The sequence below is a fragment of the Psammomys obesus genome, unplaced genomic scaffold (genome assembly GCF_907164565.1).
Source record: "Psammomys obesus unplaced genomic scaffold, mPsaObe1.curated_primary_1811, whole genome shotgun sequence".
In the NCBI taxonomy this organism is placed as follows: domain Eukaryota; kingdom Metazoa; phylum Chordata; class Mammalia; order Rodentia; family Muridae; genus Psammomys; species Psammomys obesus.
In genome coordinates this window covers 10,235,077-10,253,242 of record NW_026588752.1, presented here as the reverse complement: position 1 = coordinate 10,253,242, position 18,166 = coordinate 10,235,077, and the positions used below count along the sequence as shown (strand labels likewise).

General features: G+C 42.5%; 1 pseudogene; it reads right to left on the bottom strand.

The window, feature by feature from the left end:
- Window positions 1-6,303: 6,303 nt before the first annotated feature.
- Window positions 6,304-15,075, bottom strand: LOC129674444 (proteasome subunit alpha type-6-like; annotated as a pseudogene).
- Between the last annotated feature and the right edge of the window lie 3,091 nt (window positions 15,076-18,166).

The following is an 18,166-nucleotide window of genomic DNA, read 5'->3' as shown; positions in this document are numbered from 1 at the left end:
ATCTTGAGTGAGTGATGTCACTGAGTTCTGGTTATCAGGTGAAGCCTTGGGTGTGGTGTGGTTCCTCACTAAGCTATTTTTGCAGGTCTGCTGCTCATTACAGCCCCTGTCCTTGAGGGGCAGAAAGGTTCTACCCCAGGCTGCTTGCTTTTCTAACAGAAGGGGAAAGCCTGGCTCAACAGCAGTCCCAGACTAGCTGAAGGGGGTGTTCCCCTCACAGCCACTCAGGATGACTGCCTCTTTGAGCCTTTTGTTCTCCTGTTTGAATGTCAAGGCCCAAGGGCAGGGACCTAATTGGCAGCTGTCTCCTGCATCTTCCCCACCCAGGCCTCCCCAGGAGGATAAAGGAAGGCGGTTTCTTTCTCACAGAGGGAATAGGGAAATGCCAGCACAGGAGCGTGGGGGTGACGTGTTCTTCTTCCCAGTAGCTTGTTGATGGGTGTGAGGCTGTTCTTTGCAATGATGAAGAATGTTCTGGAATTACAGAGTGGGTGGATAGAAGACACCCAGAGGCCCGCCCACTATGGATGGCCCACAACAGGAGCCACTATGATGTCCAAGTATATGGTGGAGAGATGGGAGAGAAAGAGAAGTGAAATGGCTTGAGCACTATGAAGAGAGGTGGAACTGGAGATGTGAGGGTGGAGAAGAGTAGCCTGATATTAGGGTAGGCTGCCTTGCCACCTGAGGCCATGGTGAAGTTCTTGCATGTGCTCCTTCTGTGCTCAGGGCCATGTGACAGCAGGGGTTTGTGTTGATGTCAGTGGCTCATATTACCACCAAGGGCCACATGAACATCCTTGGTCTGGGTTGCTTCCTGGGACCATGCTGATGTTCAAGGGCCACAAAGAGCTGGCCCACCCCCTCAATGGCTGTAGCACTCAGGAGAGCAGTTCCTGTACCTTACCTGAGCAGCACAGTAGAGATGGCCCTGATGTTAGGAGTGCTGGTGAGTGCAGGAGAGCTGGCCCTGGCCCTTGTTGGCCATGAGTTGGTGTGGGCACAGGAGAAATGTCCTTCCCAGTCCTTGACCCCTCATGAGAGGGGCTGGAGAGCTGGAGCTGGAGAGAGGGCCCAGGAGAGCAGAAGAGCTGGCCCTTCCCCTCACCAGCTGCAGCACTTGGGAGAGAGGGTCCTGCACCTTGCCTGGGCAGCACAGTAGAGCTGTCCCTGGTGGTATGTCACAGGTGAGCCAGCACCAGGGCATGAGAGCAGGAGAGCTGTTCCTACCCCATGCTGGCTGTGTCATTGGGTGAGCTAGCCTGGGCGGTGATAGAGAGCTTGCCCTGGTGGTATGGAGAGCTGGCTGGCAGACTAACTCAGCTACCCCCAGGCCCAGATCCAGGGTTTTTGGTTGGCCTACCATCTATGAACTGCTGTAGTATATGGAAAGGCTGGTCTGAAGGATATCCATGACATAGGGCAATAACACAATATCCAAGAGGAGTTCTGGTGAGGATCCAGTATGGATAGCACAGCAGAAGCCAGAGACTTTGAACCAGACTGACGACTCATTGCCATGAGCATTTGCAAGTAAAGATGTGTGGACAAAAGGGACATGCTGAGATACACCACAGCTGTCATAATGAGATACTGGGTTTTTAAATTCATTCTTTTTAATTTGCTTTTAGTGGGAAGGTTGCAAGAGTAGAGGGTAGATAGGAAGGGAAATAAGCAGGATTGGGGTGCCTGACGTGAAATTCACAAAGAATCAATACAAGTTAAAATAAACATTAGAAAGATTACTCTACAACCACTCGGTGTACAATCCCTTAGCCCCAGATAACCAAGATGGCAGCCTTGGTGATCACTTTTGCTTAAATAGCCCTCTGGGGGCCAACTTGAAAAGTGAGTGTTCACAGATATGAGTTAACCAATTTGTGCTCATCTATGCTTCTCTCCCTTTATCAGATTGTCTCTCGTTTTTTTTTAATCCCTTTTCACCTTTATCCTCAGTGTCTCTTTTCCCTTAGAAAGGGAAAATATAGATGCAAAACAAAACATATAAGATGTTATTTTTTGTGTTATAAAGCATTTCTTTATATTTGAACAGGATGATCAGAGATGTATCTATTAGTCTTTTAAGAAGGAGACGTTTTACTTCTCAACATTATTTTCTTAAAGACATGCATTTTTTTGAATGCTTACTAAAATTTTGTTTAGGTCTCTGCATTTTGGTTCTAAGGACAAGATAGATTCCTTTTCACTGTACCATCACTTTCCAATTTTCTAATTAAGACTAGATTAAACTCATAAAATATTCTTTCATCTACTTGATTTTATGAAAAACAAAATGTTTAAGATCAAATTATCTGGTTTTTATCTGTTTGATGAGATGCTTACAACTCAATCCTGAGTTCCTTTGTAGGGAGGGGAAGCTGCTGATTCGGTTTCTGTTGTCATAAGCTACTTAGGCTTTTCATTTCTTTTTGAGTCAGTTTTAGTAAATTAGATTATGAGATTTTTTTCTTTGTGTTTTTCAATAACTTTGCAAATATTTTCATAATTGTTTTGTGTTGTTTACTTATTATAAACTACATCTGATTTTATTTTTTCATTCTTTAAATTGTTAATTGTGCTTTTTCTCTTTTTTTGAACAGGATGGTCAGAGATGTTTCTATTAGTCTTTTAAGAAGGAGATGTTTTATTTCTCAGTACTTTCTCTTTTTAGTACATCTGTTAATATTTTCTTTGAGCTTATACTGTTGAGTTATATGTTTGTAATTGTGGTGGTTTGAATGAAAATGCTCCCTAGGTCCATCGGGAGTGGCACTGTTAGGAGATGTGGCCTTCTTGGAGTAGTTGTGGCCTTATTAGAGGAAGTGTGTCACTGGGGGTGTGCTTTGAGTTTTTGGAAGCCCACCCCATGCCCTGTGGTTTGCTCTTCTTGCTGCCTGCAGTCCTGGATGTAGAACTCTCAGCTCCTTCTCCAGCACTGTGTCTGCCTGCATGCCACCATGCTTCCTGCCATGATAATAAGGGACTAAACCTCTGAAACTGTAACCCAGCCCCAATTAAATGTTCTCCTTTATAAGAGTTGCTATGGTCACGTTGTCCCTTCACTGCAATAGAAACCCTAACTAAGACAGAACTGTTGAATTTCTGAGGTGATAGATACATTACATTTATGGTACCCTGTGAATATACACGACAAAACACGTGCAGCTTAAAAATTTGTTTAATTAAAAAGATGTAAGTATTCAAGATTGTGCCTTTCCCCAAGGGTTCAGCAGTAACTGCACTGTATGGCTCTAATGTGAAGACATTTTTGTTATCTCTCAGCTTTAAAATTTTAAATGTTCTGATCTGACACTGCTTCTCTGATCAGTAAGCTTTTTTTTTAAAGCTTCTTTTTAACTTTAATTTGTTGCTCCAGAAATTTCAGCATGCATCTTGTCTTATGCAAACAAGACTAAAGCTGGTGAGTACTTCTTTCTGCTGAACAGTGAAATCACCTGCAAATTATCTCCTTCCCAGTTGTACTCTGGATCAGCATTTTTGTTCTATCTTATTTCTCTCCCCATGCTAGATTTCACTTTCCTTGTAAAAATAAAATATATTAAGGTTTACACACATTTGATGTTCTGACTGACATTTCAACTGTTTCCTCCAGAATGATTATCCTCTTGCCTGAAGTTCATCTTTCAGCTCTCTTAATACCTGTATGGAAATGTGTGAGAATTTCCCTTGTCTGTGTGTCTGTGTTTAGAATGAGTTGCTTGATTCCGCATAGAGTTTGCCAGAGCAAAAGAAGCCAAATCAACAACCTCAGACATTTATACTGATTTTATTGAGATATCACATGCCATAAAGTGCACAGTTCAATTCACACAACTTGGTAACTGAAGCCTGAATCAAGATAACACGCATGTGAGCTCTCTGTGGAAGTCCATCGGGCCCTTGCACCCACAGCTCCTTTCCTTTTGTCTACTCTCCCTTCCTAGGCAACACTGATCTGCTCTGACTCATCACAGATGAGGTCACAATTTTCTAAAATTTTATATTAACAAACTTATACCATATACAGTCTTTCATGTGATCTTTTCATTCAGGAAAATTATTTTAGAACTCACCCATGCTGTTTCAGCAAACATCTTTTATTACTGATCTGTGATCTGGGATCTCGATACAATGGTGGAGAATTAGATTGTTTTCAGTTTGGGGACAGTACAATTAAGGATGCCATGAACATTGCTGTTTGGTGGAATTTTCTTTTCTCCCTTTCTTTCTTTCTTTCTTTCTTTCTTTCTTTCTTTCTTTCTTTCTTTCTTTCTTTCTTTCTTTCCTTCTTTCTACACAGGGTTTCTCTGTATGGTCCTGGCTGTCCTGGAACTGGCTCTGTAAACCAGAGTGGCCTTGAACTCATAGAGATCCTCTTGCCTCTGCCTCCCAAATGCTGGCATTAAAGGTATGCACCACCACTGCCCGGCTTGTGGGTTTTTCTGTATCAGTATTTGTACAGATATACGCTTCTGTCTCTTGAGTACGTATGTACAAGCATTGTGGCTGGCTCAGACATAAGGAACATATGCTCTGTCTGAGCCTAACAGTTTAAAAAATTGCCAAACTGCTTTCCAAATTAGCTGTGCTATTTTACGTACCGACTTTGATAGATGGAGCTTCCAGTAGCTCTAAATCTTTACACACGCTTGGTATTAATGATAGAGTTTAACCAGCTTTGGGCTTCCACACATATGCAAACATACACGCCCACAAGTGTTGTCCAAGTACATGTGAGCACAAGTGTGCATACCGCATACACACGAAAACAAATCAATCAGTTATGTATTCAGAACTTACTTCTTTCTTTCCTTCCTTTCTTTTTTTTTTTTTTTTTTTTTTTTTTTTTTTTTTTTTTTTTTTTTTTTCTTTTTTTTTTTTTTTTTTTTTTTTTTTTTTTTTTTTTTTTTTTTTTTTGGTTTTTTGAGACAAAGACAGGGTTTCTCTGTGTAGCTTTGGCTGTCCTGGCCTTGCCTTGTAGACCAGGCTAGCCTCCAACTCACAGTGATCCCCCTGCCTCTGCCTCCGTAAGTGCTGGATTAAAGGCCTGAGCCACCACATTCTGCTCAGAACTGTTTATAAACTCCCCTTTTCCTACCAGCGCTGCACTGTCTTGCTACTGGTTTGTGGGAGGGAATCCTCCAGTTTTATGCCTTTCCACTTTGTTTTGACTGCACGAGGTCAGCTGGGATTCTCTGGAACTTTAGGGAGAAGCTGTTTCATTTCCACAGAAAAAGCCCTGAAGCTGTTTTGCTTGAGGTCATCTTGAATCTGTAGATCAAAAGTAGGAGACGCGACGCTCTAATGCTATTAAGTCCTCTGTGTCAGTCTTTCCACTACATCTTCAATTCTCTCAGTAACATTTTGGAGTTTCCAAAGTATTAAACACATGTGTCTCTTGGAAGATTTATCAGTAAATGTTTGTTGTTTGTATGCTCCTGTCATGGTATTGGCTTTTAAATGACAATGTCAAATTTTTTTCATTATTACAAGGTAGGGACACAATGAACATTTACATATTTATCTTGTCTCTTGCAATGTTGCTAAACTTATTCATTAGTTTTAATGATTTCTTTGTAGGATCTTTGGAATTCTCTCTCTCTCTTTCTCTCTCTCTCTCTCTGTGTGTGTGTGTGTGTGTGTGTGTGTTCGTGCATGTGTGTGTGTGCATGTATATGTGTGTGTATGTGTCTGTCTGTCTGTCTGGGTAGAATGGGAAAGGAGGACAAGCAAGCTCTGGTACCGTTCTTCCTTAGGAACACCAGCCTTGTATCTTGAGGTAAGATCTTCCCCTGGGACCTGGGACTAGACTCAACAGTTGGTCTGCCTCCTCTGCCTCCCCATGCCGCCATATCCAGCCTTCCATGGATTCCGGGGATTGAACTCACATCTTCATACTTACATAGCAAGCACTTTAGCCATGCTGTTTATATGTGGGGGAAGACTTACTATTTTCTTTCAAATTTTGGCACTATTTATTTTTATTACATTTAGCTTCTTGTATCACTTTTCTTTTTATTACCACCTTGCCGGACCCTCATTTCCAGTGCTAAAGAGAAGTGCCAGAGGATGCCCGTGTGTAATGCTGATCCCAAGGATTCAGAATTCTCAGTTGAGTTTGATGCTAACTCTAGTGGGTTGCTGTTGTTGTTTCCAAAAGCACTGCTGTTATTTATACAGCGTCCTAACCAGTTATGTGGCAGGAGGAGGGGGAGAGGGGCCATCTTCAATCCAGGGATTGGTCTGTTGTTACGAAACACACAGGCAAGTGTCATCATGGATTTGGTAAAGTGATGACAGTGTTCAGTCTCTCTCTGCTGGAGCAGCAAGGTGAGTGTCGGTCTCAGCTGCTGTAAGAATCCTGAGTTTAGGATTTTTCAACTGTGTCTGCTCCAACTTGTATTTCTGAAGGTTTGAAGTCAATGGACAGAACAGTAGACAGGCATGTAAGCGCAATTTACACTGTTTGTTCAAGTGTCCAAACAAATTTCTTCTTCACTTCTTTTTTTTCAAGGAAGCTGGTTGACTCTGTTTGTTTAACTCCTGCTGCCGTGGCTTTAAAGCCACAGTAGTAGCCTGCATGATCACGCTTGTGCACTCGAGGGCCTTGTTTTTCCTCTACACCAATCAAACTCATACACCAACCAAGCGGCCTCATCCCAGCATTCTGTGTGTAGACTTAAGAAATGTCAGCGATTCTCTTACGTAGCACATCCACAGGTATCTCCTAGCCATGCCTGAATTTCCAATTAGCTGCCTCACAGCGTGTCCTCTGTACCTGGGATCTGCTGTCAGCTGTCATTCTAGCCACCACACAGCTGATGTTTTCAGTTTATCATGAAGAAGCGAGTTGCCGTGCTGGAATCCAGTGATTTGCCAGGTACTTTCGTCTGCGTGACAATAACTGGGCAGTCCTTTCTTCTGACAGCTACGGATGTAAGTCCGCCCTGATTAATAGCCTTACAAGCATATTATACCTGGCAGAGTTGGCCCTCGGGAGGGAAAATAGCAATGTGATGGTCAAGGTTGGTGATGAAACCACGGGATATGGCGTTCCCACTGTTTTAAACACAGTCTGCACCCCATAGCACCCACACCAAGCACACAAGCCCCACCTGGAAGCTATTATCTTCTTTTTTCTTTATGGGACTAAGGAATGTTCTTCCCACTAACTAGTTTTCAAGGATTTCATTTTAGAGTAAACGCTGAGCTAGTTTAGGTCAAGCAGTTTTTCTGTGTCTACTGAGATCATATGACTTTTCCTTTCATTTTATTTTTGACTATGATGGATAACATTGAAATTTGACCATCAAACATATATATTCTTAGAATTAAAGTGAATTTATTTTATTTTTATTGTTTGGTTTTTGTTTTTGTTTTAGATAGAGCCTTACCATAGCCCTGTCTGGGCTTGAACTTGCAATTCTCTTACATTAGACTGGCTAGAAGAATAAGCGAATAAGTGTGCCACCACACCTGTTTGGAACTCTGTTGCACCATGAGTTCTCCTTTCTAATGCTGGTGACTCTGACATGTTAAAACCTTTGTTTTTGCATCTGTGTCTATGAGAGATATTGGCTTGCGACTTCTTACTTTGTCATTTCTTAGTTTAATTTTCGTAGTAAGTAATGTTGTCCCTATAGAAGCAATTGAAAATCATTTTCTTCCTTTTAACTTCTTGTATTTGTGCACAATCGATATTATTTATTCCATGATTGTCTTAGTTACTTTTCTATTGCTGTGAGAAAACACCATGGCCAAAACAACTTATAAAGGAAAGTGTTTGGTTGGGCTTACAGTTTCAGAGGGTTGGAGTCTGTGAAGGTGGGGCAAAGGCGGGGCAGCAGGAAGAGCTGAGAGGTCACATCTTGATCCACAAGTGTGAAGCAGAGGGAGAGGGAGTAAAAGAGAAGGCACACTGGGAATGAAGTCTCTTGAAACCTACAAGCCCACCCCCAGGATTCGCCTCTTTCAGCCCTTTTGCCTCCTGATCCTTCCCAAACAGTTCCATCAACTGGGGACCAAGTATTCAAATATATGGGGTCATTGTCATTCAAGCTACCACAATCATGTTTGAGAATGCTTACCAATACAGACATCTAGACTCAGGGTTTTGTTCTGAAATGACCTGTAGCCTCAATATCTTTACATATAGTTTAGGTTATACATTGGGGAGTGAACGCCATTTACTTTGTTTCTGATAATGATGATTCATCCGCTGTGTTCTTGTTTTCTAACAAGTTGAACTAGCTTAATATTTCTTAAATTTTTATTTGTTTCTATTGTTTGTTTGAGACAGGGTCTCACTATATAGCCTTTGCTTGCCTAGGACTCACTGGACCTGAACTCACAGAGATTCACCAAAGGCATGTCCCACCATGTCTGGCTTTTTTTTTTTTTTTTTTTTTTTTAGGTTTTATTTATCATTTAAAATAGATAGACTTTGGGTTAATTGATTTTTCTATTTTAAAAGATATTTCATAAAAGCTCAGCATTTGGGAGGCAGAGACAGGTAGATCTCTGTGAGTTCAAAGCCAAATTGTCCTACAAACGAAGTTCTAGGCCAGCCAGGGCTATACTGTGAAAACTTTGTCTCACAAAACAGAACAAACAAACAAAAATTTCATTTCATTGACTTTAGTTGAAGTTTTCTTTCGTCTGGTGCCTTTGGATTTAATTTGCTTTCTGGCTTCTTAAGGTAGAGTTTGAGACCATTAATTTGAAAACTTCTTTTTGTTCTAATATAAGCATGCAGTGCTGTAAATTTCCTTACAAATACGGATTTTGTGGTTGCCCATAAATTTTGATATGTTTTCACTTTCATTTGCTTTGAAACACTTACAGATTCCTTTTGTTTTGCCTATTTGACCCTTCAATTATTTAGGAGTGTGTTATTTTGTTTTAAATATTTGTGGACATTTCAGAGATCTTTCTGTTATTAATTTATAATTTGATTTCATTGTGGTTAAGGAACATGCTGTGTAAGACTAGGCTCCTTTTAAGTTTGCTGAGATTTGTTTTATAGTCCAAACTGTGGTGTTTCTTGGTAAATATTCTTTGTGCATTTGTGAAAAAATGTGTATTTGCTCTTGGGTGGAGTGCTGTATGAATGCCAGTTGGGTTGGGTTGGTTAATTCCATTGTTCAGGTCTTGGATATCTTTACTGATTTTCTCTTTATTTATTCTATCCATTCTTGAGAGAAAGATAGATATTGGAAACTCTGGACATAGTTTCTCATCTTAGTTCACTTCTATTAATTTTGCATCATGTTTTAAAGTGTTATATTGTGTATATGTTTAGTGTTTTATCTTGATGAATTTTATCATGCCAAAATGAATTTCTTTATTCCTGGTAATATTTTTATGTTTTTAAATCTCACCACTCCAGTTTTCTTTTGATTAGGGATAATGTGTATCTTTCTTTTTTTTTTTTAAATCCTCTTTCTGCTCTCAATTTTCTCTTTACATATAAAAAGCAATGTTTATTGGCAGGATATAGCCAAGTGTTTATTCACTTAAAAAAAACTCTAATCTGAAAATCTCTTTCCTTTAATTGCAGACATTTACAGCATTTACATTTAATATAATTATATGCATGGGTTCAAGTGTAACGTTTTGGCATTTGTTTTCTGTTATTTCCATTTCTCCTTTGTTCTGTTTTCCTCTTTTGTTCTGCCTTTCTTTAGGTTGATTTCTTTAAGACTTTCTTTTTCATCACTTTGGTTAGTAACCATCCTTTTTAGTTTTGTAGTGGTTGTGTTAGGGCTTATAGTACTTATGCTTCCTTATCACGCTCAAGTGACTTCTTGCCACTGCAAGTGGCATAGTATACTAAATATCAGTGTTTACAGTACTGACATAGAGCATCAAGCAACTTTTTACCATTCCCCACTTATTACATGGACCACACTGCCTGTGGTATATGCTGTAAGCATTCTACACATATTCTTCACTGACATTATACTAATTGTCACATTTTTTCTTATGTATAAAGTACAAGCCATATACTGCCTTATTGGGTTTTATTAAAGAACACACTGCAATTTTTTTTCTAGTTATTCATCTGGTTTTAAACTTTTAAGCTAACATTTCTTGGCTATCAGATCCACTGGAAGTGAATTTGTTAAAAAAATGCCATCATTTTGCCTTAACTTTTGGAAAATGTGTTTCTTGCGTGTGCAATTCCAGATTATTAGGTTATTTTTCCTCTGATACTTTAAAAATGTTCTTGGTTTTTTTTTTTCCAGAAAGAATTTCAGCATTATTTTAATTCTTGGACACATCTTTTCTGTTAGCCATTTTAGGGGTATTTTCTTTATTCCTGGCTTGACCTGTTCTGCGATGATGTACTTGCAATGCTCTTTGATGCAGTTCATTGATATTTGTTGAGGCAGATTTTGGTTGAGCCTCTTGGATGCTCCATTTATAGTTATCACATTTGGAAACTGTGGCTGTTATGTCTCCAAATGTTTCCTCTGTCTGCTTTGTTCCTACAGGGACTCCAATTACGCATGTTATTCGGCATGAAAATTCCCACAGCTTCCAGATTCTCCTCTTCATTGTTAGCTTATTTTCTTTATTTTCTCATACCTCCTATGCATAGTTTCTGTCATTACTCTCACATCCATGATATTTTCTTCTCTATTTTATTTGCATTCACATCTCAGGCAGTATATTTTTTTTTTTATCTTGGACATTAGAGGTTTTATCTCTATAAATTTGATTTGTGGTTTTAAAAAATAACTTGGTTACCTTTTCTTAACATTGTGCACAAATAAGTTATAGGTACAGTAACTAATTTAATGCCCTTGTGTGGTAATTGATGTTTTTGCTTCAGTTTTGATTGAATTTTTTCTTTCTTATGCATGAAACATTGTATCTTTTACTCCTCTGAATGCCTGAACATATTTTGGGGGAAGAATTTCCCTTAAGTAATTATAAATATTCAATATATACAAGATTAATTATAGATCTGAATTGATAGCTAACATTGCTTTCACTTTGTTGGTAGAGCACAATATTTTGAAGTGTCTACATTTTGAAACAGTTCAGTCTAGCTCATAAACAAATGCATTACTCACACAGCTATCATTTTGTGATAACAATGTTCGGTATCTATTCTCTTTACATTTTAAAATAATATCTCTCATCATTAACATAGTTGCCTTGTTGCACAGCGGAGCACCTGGAATTTATTCTTCATCTCTCTGCATCCATATGTCTTCTGATGAACATCTTCACGTATCCACCCCAGATGCTGATGCTCTCCAGTGCGCTCCCTGCTTCTATGGAAAATATTCTGCACATGATGAGGTCATGTGCTGTTTATCTTTCTGTGCTTAGCATATTTCACTTAACATAAAGTCTTCCAAGCTTATCTCTGTTTTTACTAATAGCAGGATGTCTTTCTTTCTCTTTCTTTCTTTCTTTCTTTCTTTCTTTCTTTCTTTCTTTCTTTCTTTCTTTCTTTCTTTCTGTCACAGTGGAGTAGAATCCAATTGTGTGGATATACTACATTCTACCAATTCATTCATTCATGGATGACTGATGAGGTCAGGTCTGTGTCTTCTGTGCTGTAGATAATACTGTGATAAACACAGAGGTATAGACTTATTTTGACATATGTTTTTCCTTCAGACGTGTATTCAGCAGTTGAATTGCTGGGTCATGCAGCAATGCTGTTTTGAAAGGAACCACCACCCCATTTTCAGTAATGGGTGTACTATAATTTTATATTATATATTACATGATACATTATAGTATAATGCCTATGATTTTTATTGGGTATCAGACATTGTAAATTTTACATTGTTGGCTGTTGCCCATTTTTTTTTGTTTCTCCTCCCTCTTTCTTGTGGTTATTAGGAGATTTAGAGTCAACATCCTAAAGTTAAAACATCTGAACTGAAACCTGCTTACATCCAATAGCACTAAACAATTCCACTTCCTCACTCCTCTGCCCAATTGCCCTTTGTTTGTTGATGTAAAGATACTATGTATTTTGTGTGTAGTATGCCCAAACCTAAACTAATAATGCCTTTAAATGTATTTTTTCTTGAATAATGCAGAAAATGGACACAGTCACAAAGTATTGCTATTACATTAGTTTTTAGAATAATTAGTTTTTAAAGTCTATATTCTTTACATATATTATATAACTTTATAGATGTGCACCTGTGTGGTCATATACTAACACATGTGGTCACACACTAATTCTAATATTTTTGAACATTCTAGTCTTTCATGTCTAGCTTCAAAAAGAGAAAAGAAGAGAGGAAAGGGGACCGGGTCATTAGTGTCTTCAACCCCTCTGGAAGTGAGGACGCTTCCAATGGTGGGGACGCCCTGTCCCTCTGTGGGGAGCTGTGACCACAGGTACTCAAACGGTGGAGGACAGTGTCCCTGTCACCTGCCTGGGCTCTGTGAAGGAGTATGTAGGCTGCTTCCTGCCATGGGACCCCCGAGGGGGGTGGGTGGCTGCCCCATTGTTCTGAGCTGAAATTGACTAACCGGTACCTCCTAACCCCTCTGGAACTTGCAACTCTCCCGCTGATTCCAGGGTTTGAAAATCTTTATACCAGGCAGATCTGCTAGTCTGAGGTGGAGAAACAGTCCTGATGCATTCCACCCACCATCCTTCCATCCAATTAACGTTGGCTTTTACTACGCCAGCTATAATTTCCATCTTGCTGTTTTTGTACAGTTGATGGTTCCCTGAAGAGATCTCTAATATCCTCACATATTATATTCTTATTTACCTTTAAATTTTTAAATATGCTCATACTCTTGTTCTAAATCCTCCTCCTCAAGTTCCAATCATAGTGACTTTTTTTGTTGTGTTTCCTTTTATGATTGGTTCCTCAGATGACACATTTTTATTTTATTCTACACTATATATACATATACATACATATATATATATATCCATATATATATATATATAAAGATGAAAGTTTGGACTCTTTATTTCTCCAGATGAAAGCTGCCTTATTATGCCTGGCAGCTGCAGTGTCTGACCATTCTCCTGATCAGCCTGAAGTGGAGCTGGGTCACAGCATTAACTGGATTGAATTAGTCTGCATTTGACACTCAACCTCCTACTCTCAAATTCTTGCATTAGAAAAAAAAATCATGTTGGGAAGTGGTGTCTATAGTTTAGACAGTTTGGTGTGCTTTTGAATTTAGCTCTGCCAAGTGTGACAATCTTTTCATCATGAGGCCATTAGGTTGTTTACCAACATTTTCTTCACTCCAGCTATATGGACAAACTTTGGGAAAGGGAGTTTCATAACAGAAAAATATCTGGCTTGAAGGGTCTGTCCTTGTGCTTGAAGTGGGTGCCTGGCGAGCTGGAGAGATGGCTGAGTGGTTAAGAGCACTGCTCTTCCAGGAGACCCAGGTTCAATTCCCAGCATCCACAGAGCAGCTTACAACTGTCTGTAACTCCAGTTCCGAGGAATCTGACACCCTCATACACGTGTACAAGCAGGCAGAACGAACACCAATGTACATAAAATAAATAATAAAATTAAAAAAAAAGAAATGGGTGCCTGGGCCCAGTGGAGTTCCTTGATTCTCCAAATGCCACTGTATCTATGACAGGTGTTCTTATGTTTAGATCAGACCCTATCCCTGAGGTGTAGCGGGATCATCATAATTTCTTTTTATCTATTCTTTCTTACTGGTCCCACAGAGAAGCATGATTTTAGCCAGAAGGTGCTCTACAGGTTGTGAGGGGAGAAAAGACAGCAATGGCGTTACCTCACTGGCTCCTGCACGTGGCAAGACTGATGCGCTAGCAACACGTGCCCATAGCAATAGTGGCATGATGGTTCAGGGATAACCAACCACTTTTTGATTGGCCATGAGGCCTTCTGCACAGGAGGGAGTTTATGCCTGGTATTGTAAAGCTGGTAAAAGCCTTTGAGTGGGGCAATTGTAGATCCTAGAGATCCTATTATTACAGCTTGGCTAAATGGTCATGTGTCAAACTGAATTCTACATAATTGTGTTTACACCTGTAGATTTGTGCTCATCTCAGGTCTGGTCAGAGAGGCTTCTTTTTGCAGTGGGTAATGGCTACTAAGGAAGAGTCTAATAATTAGCCAAAGCACTGGGAGTAAATGGCTGTGAGTGCTCAGGTGGGTCATCTAGGTCAACCTCCTGAAACCCAAGGCTCAGGGATTTCACAGAAGAGGGGAAGGAGAGAATGTAGGAGCTGACGAGGAGGGGGTGAAATGGTGGTTTACGGACATGGCAGGGCTGTTGTCCATGTCAATTCACAGCAGCTGTGGTTGCCTGCACAAGTTCAAATCAGGCAGAATTCCAACGTGAATGGATCCTCTCTAATTGGTAGTTGATGAGAAGAAAGAGAGAGAGAGAGAGAGAGAGAGAGAGAGAGAGAGAGAGAGTTGTTTTCCTTAGGGATGTGCCCACTGGTAGGTTGCTCATACCCCAGAGGATGACATACTCAAGTGCATATGGTCAGAACTGAGTGAAGTCAGGAAGTTATTAATAACCAAAACAGAACTTGTAAGAAATGAAGTTGGGAGAAAGGTGGGGTTGGGAGGACTAGAGGAAGATGGAGGGCGGTAGTGGTGGGTAAGTGAGATCCATACACACTGCATAAACGTATGAAAATTTAAAAGAACAAAAATGTATTCTTTAAAGAAAAGTGTGGCTTTAGTTTTTCCAGGTTTTTCTAACTGTTACCACAGGACCAGGCATTTTTCACATCCTAATTGGAAGTGAGAGGACACAGATGTGATCCCCCAGGCTGCAGGTGTGATCCTCTTGGCTGCAGGTGTGATCCCCCAGGCTGCAGGTGTGATCCCCCAGGCTGCAGGTGTGATCCTCCAGGCTGCAGGTGTGATCCCTCAGGCTGCAGGTGTGATCCCCCAGGCTGCAGGTGTGATCCCCCAGGCTGCAGGTGTGATCCCCAGGCTGCAGGTGTGATCCTCCAGGCTGCAGGTGTGATCCCCAGGCTGCAGGTGTGATCCCCCAGGCTGCAGGTGTGATCCTCAGGCTGCAGGTGTGATCCTCTAGTGCTGGACTTTGCTGAGTCTTCTCCTGCATTCTGCTTTCTCCCGTGCTTTATGCTCTTTGACAGGTGTTCACGTTAGCCCTGGATGCTCTTTGAGAATTCAGCTGACAGGTTTAATAATCTTGGAGTCCTCCGTGAGCTCTCTGGGGCACCCAATGAGATCGCTACAAACCAGTTTTTGCTTTAGGGATTTCAGGTTTAGTAAGTCATTTAAATGTATCCCCAAAGTACTTGTGAGGACTGACAAATGCTTAAAGGTTCTCATGGGAGACTTTGCCTTCTGCCTTCCCCCATACATTCAAAGTCAAGGTTGGCAGAGTCAACAATGCATGTTGTGTCTATGTGGGTGTCTTAGCTGTCTCCCTGAAAGGCTCAGGTCTGACTTCTCACTTTAGGAGGCTCTGGGGTTTGTGTAACCATTTCAGAGCCAAGCACTAGCTCTAGGGAGCCACAGGAAGCCCTGGGACAACGGCAGAACTAGCATTCAGCTTTATGGCATGAGAACTCTGAGGCTTCCCTGAGGTTTGCTGTTGTGCCTCCACTATCTTGGTACGTTCAAGAAGAGGTCTTAGTGTTTTATCTATCATTTCTAGGCGCTGTACTGAGGTGATGGCTCAGTGCAGCTAATCCATCATGTTTCCTGGAAGGGGTGTCTACTATCCCTTTTGCTAGTTTTGAGACAAGTCCTGTAGGCTCAGAGGCTGCTAAGTCATACCCAGAGAGCTTTGCATCTCTGCTTTAGCCCAGTTTGAGTTGATCTTGACCAAAGCCCAGAGTAGCATCACTGGCTGGCTGCCTTACCTTATCTTGTAGGTTCTTAAGGAACCCACCATGACTCCTTCACCACCAACACCATCCCTTCCCAGTGTAACCTTACTGGGCTGTACTCTGGGGAGTTTTAGACCAGTGGGGAGGAGCCGTAGTTTTGTAACTCAATGATGTTGAGGCTCCTGAGTATGGAACTAAACACCACCATTCCCCTCCGCCCTGCCCTTCTCCAGCCATGAAGCACAAGCTAGGGAGAGCCTCTGCCACCCACACTTTACTATAACAATTAGTTTTTTGCCTTTGGGTGATTCTTCCCACCCCCAAAGGTCCCAGGGGAACAAGGTGGTAGCGAAGGCCGAGTGAACCGATGGCAGAGAACTCAGTTTGTGGTCCTGTTGGCAAGAGCCCATCAACATCCTCTTGAGTGGCCTAAAGGGAGTCCTTGCTCCTCTCCAGAGAGATAGTGGCCCAAGTAGAGCTAGCCATTCGGCTACTCATAACCCCATGACATTCAGCCTCCAATCCTTACCTGCCCTCCCCAATCCATCTACCCACTACCTAGGCAATTTGAAAGGCAAGTTTCCCTTTGTTGCCTCCTGGTATATACACTCCTGTGGCTCCCTAGTGCCTTCAGGACAAGCTTGCAAAGCTCGTCTTTCTAATTCCAGTTCATCTTGTCACGGTGCTTTCCAGCCACACAAAGCACCATTCAGTCCTGTCCCTGGGTCTTACTCTCTCAAGCAATTATGTACCAAATCCCCCCACCCCCTCCACAGCCTAGGCTAACCTTGCTGGTCATCAGTCCCCAACATCAGGCCTACAGATAAGTACTCAGTGCTCACCCTCCAGTGTTTCCTGTTGGTTGTTTACAGGGTTAGTTTAGGAGTGCCCCTTATTTTCTCTCAGCCCAATCCAGAGGCGGAGTATTCACACAGAACTTTTTAATTGTGGGCCATGACCGTGGTGCCAGATCCTCATGTTCAGAAAGTGTGATGCCCTGGTTACCTGCCTCACAGAATAGAAGTGGGAGGCACGGGAAGTCAGAGCCATTTGCTCAGAGTCACACGACACAAAAATGGCAGCCGCGAGTTCAGTCCAGGCAGCCAGGTACCAGAGATTCTGAGTCCCATGCAACAGCAACACTAGCCTTTGGAATCAGGCTTCTTGAGACAAAATGGAGATTCCAGCACTAGATTCTGGGTGCCAGAAATTCTGGGAAGGGAAGAGGCAAGCCTTGCTGCCTCTGTGGGGGCCTTGCGAAGGAGAAGACAAAGGTAATACTGAGGTCTTGGGGCATCCTGGCTATACAAGGGGCTTGGAGGAGAGTTGCAGCCCCTTGCTCCAAGCGCCCTGTGACCTTGGGCAGGAAGCCACCGTGAAGCCTGGTCAGGGAGACTCCTGAAAACCCCGGAGTGGAAAATAGTGCAGCTAAATGTCAGGGTTTAGGGCCCCAGCCAGGCCTGGCTGCTGTGTCCTGGGTTCTGTGTCCTGCTCTGGAGGAAAAGCTCAGCTAGAGGATCCACCCGAGCAGAGCAATTCGTTGAGAACGCCACACAGGACCCCCCAAGCCAGGGTGTGGAGGATGCTGGGCGTCCTGGTGGCCAGGTCAGGGTGAGGCAACCTGGGCGGTGTGGGGCATCAGGCAGCTGGGCCACCCGGACATCTCTGACAGGCAATTTCCAATTTCCTATGGAATGAAAGTGTCAAAAGTGGAGCGTCCGTCACTGTCTGCTGCCTCCCTGGGAGGGAAGAGTGACTGCAGCAGGCTCAGCCTTGGGCCTTTCCCAAACAAACAGCATCTGAGAAAGCCGCCCGTGGGCAGTATGGTTTGGGAACCCCGGTTCCTACCTGCTTGGGTGACCCTGGGAAGGCCTGTCTTTCTGGGCCCGTTTTTCCCTTTATGGGGCGGGGGGTTGGGGAAAGGAATGCCAGGGGCCCTTTCCAGCTCCGGGATGCTCCATTCTGTAATGAAGTTGGGTGTGGGAAAAGATGAAGTCTAAGGGAAGAGGGGGTAGGGGCTGGAACCTTTCTGGGTTGGAACAGCTAAAGGAACCTCTGTTCAGCCCCAGCCCCGAGCTCCCAGATCCAGCAGCCGAACTGGGATCCACCCAAAATCAGCGTGGGGAAGCCAAAAGCATGAGTAAGGAGAGGCCGTGGCCAAGCATGTCATCTGCACAAACAGCCAGCCCCCTCTGGGGTCCCATTGGCCCTGCTGGGGGAGGAGACGGCTGTTGGGGCCCCCTCAGCCACTACCTCAAGCTCACTGGCTTGGCCCAGGGATTCAGGGTGGGGTCCTGACTGTGGACGTGGCCCGGGAGTCTTCAGGAAGGGGCTGGGGGAGCCCGGGGGCCCCCA